The sequence below is a fragment of the Peromyscus eremicus genome, chromosome 19 (genome assembly GCF_949786415.1).
Source record: "Peromyscus eremicus chromosome 19, PerEre_H2_v1, whole genome shotgun sequence".
In the NCBI taxonomy this organism is placed as follows: Eukaryota; Metazoa; Chordata; class Mammalia; order Rodentia; family Cricetidae; genus Peromyscus; species Peromyscus eremicus.
The window spans coordinates 67,521,900-67,526,207 of record NC_081435.1 but is presented as its reverse complement, the minus strand read 5'-3'; the positions used below and the strand labels follow the sequence as shown (position 1 = coordinate 67,526,207).

At 40.5% G+C, this 4,308-nt stretch overlaps 1 pseudogene; it reads left to right on the top strand.

Moving 5' to 3' along the window:
- The first annotated feature begins 1,696 nt into the window (after window positions 1-1,696).
- Window positions 1,697-1,986, top strand: LOC131895649 (large ribosomal subunit protein eL43-like; annotated as a pseudogene).
- Window positions 1,987-4,308: the final 2,322 nt, after the last annotated feature.

The window sequence follows — 4,308 nt, the reverse complement described above, 5'->3', positions numbered from 1 at the left end:
ACATCAAGGCTCAGCAATCAAGATCCCCATTGGGCTAGCCTAATATGTCCAATCAGAATTTACCAACATGTCCTGCTCATTCTAATACAGACCTCCCTTTTTCTTCTTAAAATGAACACTTGCAAAGCTGTTTGCTGCTGTTTCTGCCTGATTAAGATTCCACCACCTTGCTTAATAAAGGATCTCTGCGTTTTATTTGTGCTTGGAAATTGGTATTTGGGTGTGGTCTGTGCCTAATCCTGGATCCAGAGGGAGCACCCCAAGGTGAAAGGGTCCCTTCTCTCTCCATTTCTCCAGCTCCACTCTCTGATTTAAAAAAAAGTTATATTTTTAATGCGTATGTGGGTGAGTGTCTTGTGTGTGCAGGTGCCAGAGGAGGCCAGAAGAGGGTTTGGATCCCCTGGAGCTGGAGTGACAGGTAGTTATGTGCTGCTGAGTGTGGGTGCTGGGAATGGAACTCTGTCTGGTTCTCTGGAAGAGCAGGACAAGATCCTAAACCCTGAGCCATCTCTCAAGCCCCTCTGATTTTTTAATAGCTAAAAAATTTCATCTTAGAGCTGCCTTATCTATATCCTCAAGATCCTGGTATGTTGTGCTTTGATTTTCATTCAGTTCTAAGACTTTTTTTTTTTTTTACTTCCTCTTTGATTTTTTTCAGTCATTTTCTTCCTTGTTCAAGAATATGAATTTGTGTAGTTTCTGTGATTTGTCTCACAATTGATTCCTAATATTATTCTACTATGCTATGATAAGCTAGAAGAAAATGTTTTCATTCTTTTGTATTTTTTTTAGACTTTCTGTGTGACTTTGGATATGAGCAATTTTAGAAAAGATTCTTTGGGCTGCTGAGAAGAATTTAAGTTCCACCTCTTTTGGATGGAATATTCTGTAGATAACGCAAGTCCATTTGCTCTATGGCATAGTCTAACAGCGGTTTCCTTGGGCTTATTTTATTAAGTTGGGAGCCTCGAGGTTTGATCCATGTACATGTGCCATTGTTATGTCTTCGGGATAGTTTATTACCTCTATTGGTATGTTGTGGCCTTCTTGAGATATTCTGACTAATTTTAGTTTGAAGTCTATATTATCAGATGTCAGAAAAGCCCTGCCAGTTTTGGTTTTTGCTTCCAGTTGCTTGGTCAATTGATTTCTATCATTTTTTTCTCTCAGTCTATGGGTACTTTTAATCAGTGAGGTGTGACTTCTGAGAACATAGATAGTTGGATCATGTATTGTAATCCAATGACCTATTCTGCATCAGCTATGGCTGTTTATGTTCATTTTATTGAGAGAAATTTACTGATTCCTGGAACTTTGTCGGGTGTCTCCAGGTAGGTGGATTTCCATTTTTCTCTTCATTCTCTGTTTTTGGAATTAGAGGTTTTCTGGTTTACTGTGTTACAGACAACAGATGCCTTTCTGGCTTTCCTTTGTTCCTTTGTTCTTTCTGTGCAATTTCTTCTCTCCTGTGCTCTTAGGATTGACACTAACTCCTGTGTCTGTGTGTATTCCCTCAAGCGCATGGCATATTGATGACTTGGTGGTTGTGAACTGCTTTACTTTATACTTAATTTGAAATGCCCTTATTGCTATATTCAGTTTTTCTGGATGTAGCGATCTGCATTGACAGTCATTTATTTTCAAAGCTTACAATGTGTCAGTCTGCTCTCTGGGTTTGGGCTTAGGTTCCAGTGAAATGGCTAAATGAACTTAAGTTGGGACTGTCGGGAAATATGGGACCCGCTATGATGCCTCCCTCTGGAAAATGGTGAAGAAAACTGAAATCGGCCAGCACACCAAGTACATTTGTTCCTTCTGTGGCAAGACCAAGATGAAGAGATGAGCCATTGGCATCCAGCACTGTGGTTCCTGCATGAAAACAGCGGTTGGCGGAGCCTGGACCTACAACCTCACTTCTGCCATCACAGTGAAGTCTCCATCAGAAGACTGAAGGAACTGAAGACCAGTGGAAGCACTACTGTTTGAGACATGCGTAGCCTGCAGTAAATGGGTTAATTTACACTGAAAAAAGAAATATGTTAATCCATGCTTTCCTGAATTTTATAGTTGATGGTAAGAAGTCTGATGTTCTGATGTGTTGGTCTTTGTAGGTGAGTTGCCATTTCCCCCTTTCAGTGTTTAATCTATCTATCTATCTATCTATCTATCTATCTATCTATCTATCTATCTATCCTCTATCTATCTACCTATCTATTTACTTACATAGTATATATTTACAGGGAGTGGCACTATTAGGAGGTGTGGTCTTGTTGGAGTAGGTGTGGTCTTGTTGGAGGAAGTGTGTCACTAGGTGTGGGCTTTGAGGTTTCAGAAGCCCATGTTGGGCCAGTGGCTCACATTTGCTCTCTCTTCCTGCTGCATGCCTATTCAGGTGTAAAACTCCCCCTCCTCCTTCAGCAACATGTCTGCCTGCACACCACCATGCTTCCATGGTGATAATGGACTAAACCTCTGAACTGTAAGCCAGCCCCAATTAAATGTTTTCCTTTATAAGAGCTGCCATGGTGTCTCTTCACAGCACTAGAAAACCTAACTAAGACAATGTTTCTTTTTAAATTTTAATCTTAATTTTAAAACTATTTTTCAATGTGTATGGTTTCTTTTCTGTATTTATGTTTGTGTACCACACATGTGCCTGGGGCTTGAAAAGGCTAGAACAGGGCATCCGATCCCCTGGAACTGGAGTTAGAGATGGTTATGAGCCTTTTGTGTGGGTGCTGGGAATTTCCTGGAGGGGAACAGGTGCTCCTAAGTGCAGGCTCTAGCACCAGCCTTGTCAATGCTCCCCATCTTGTCTTTGCTTTGCCTTTGCTTTTGATTGGTTGAGTTATTGGTGGTCCTTTACCGTGGACATTTTGTTTTGTTTTGATTTTCATTCCTAATATTTCTATTTGGGGAGTTTTGTTTTTCCTTCAGAATCTCAATTTCCTTGTTGAACTGTTCGTCCATATTACTGATTTTCTCATCGTTTTGATATGCCTTTAGTGTCGCAGGTTTTCCTCTCTGAGTCCTGGACCCATTTCTATACTTCATTTATCTGCTTGTTTGTATTCTTTATGAGATCATTGGTCATTTTTGTGTAAACTTTTGAGATCTTCATCCAGGACTTACCCATAAAGTGTTTTTTAATAGTGATTGAGTTACAGTATTTTTGGAGAAGTCATGGTACCTTGCATTTATCGTGTCTCTGTGTTTCTATGTTGTGATTTATGTTTGTTGCCTTGGCTATCCCTTCCAGTTCTAAATGAAGATCTTCTCAGTGAGAAGCCTATACTTGAGGACTCAGTCCCCAGTACCATTCAGAGCCCATAAAACAAACTGCTTTGGAGCAACAACACCAAACTGTAAAAGATGCAGAAATATACTTAAATGTAACAAAAGTGCACTAATATATCATCAATGACCATAAAGCAGAAAATGACAAAACTAATAGTGTGTTGTAAAGGGAAAATTGTTTAGGACTGTGGTGGTTTGAATGAGATGGGCCTCATATTCTCAGGCATTTTGCTCTTTGGTCCTTAGCTGGTGGTACTGGTTGGGGAGGCTTAGGAGGTGTGGCCTTGCTGGAGGAAGTATGTCATTGCAGGTGTTATTCATGACATCCCCAATTTGCTTTCTCTGCTTCCTGCATTGATTAGAGATATGAACTCTCAACTTCTTGCTCCAGCCACCTCCTGCCTGTTTCCATGTTTCTCCATCTAGAAAGCCAACTAAACCTTCCCTTCTATAAATTGCCTTGGTCATGATGTCTTGTTAGATTTATAGAAAAGTAAAGTATAAGTGGATATGTTGAAAGAAGGTGGTAGAGAGAGGGAGGAAGAGGCAAAGCAAAGTTAAAGGGAAAAGAAGAGGAATAGAGAAGAATACTATGGTGGGAAAAAGAAGCAGCAATTAGAAAAAATAAAATGAAAAACAAAAATATTTCCCAATAATCAGAAAAATATTTAACCAAAATTAGATAAGTGTTGTAAGGGAATAAAACAATAGGAGCATTTGGGTAAGGGTTCTTCGTCTGACCTCACTGCCTTGGAGCTGCATGGCTGGAGCTGTGCTGCCATCTGTCTTTTGCTGTATACTGCTGTGACAAAATACCATGGGTTTATTTCAGCTTACAGTTCCACATCACAGTCCATCACTGAGGGAAGTCAGGACAGGGACCTGGAGACAGGAGCTGATGCAGAGACCATGGAGGAGTGCTGCTTACTGGCTTGCTCCTAATGGCTTTCTCAGTCTGCTTTCTTATACAACTCAGGACTACCTGTCCCAGGGTGGTGCCTCACCTTCGGC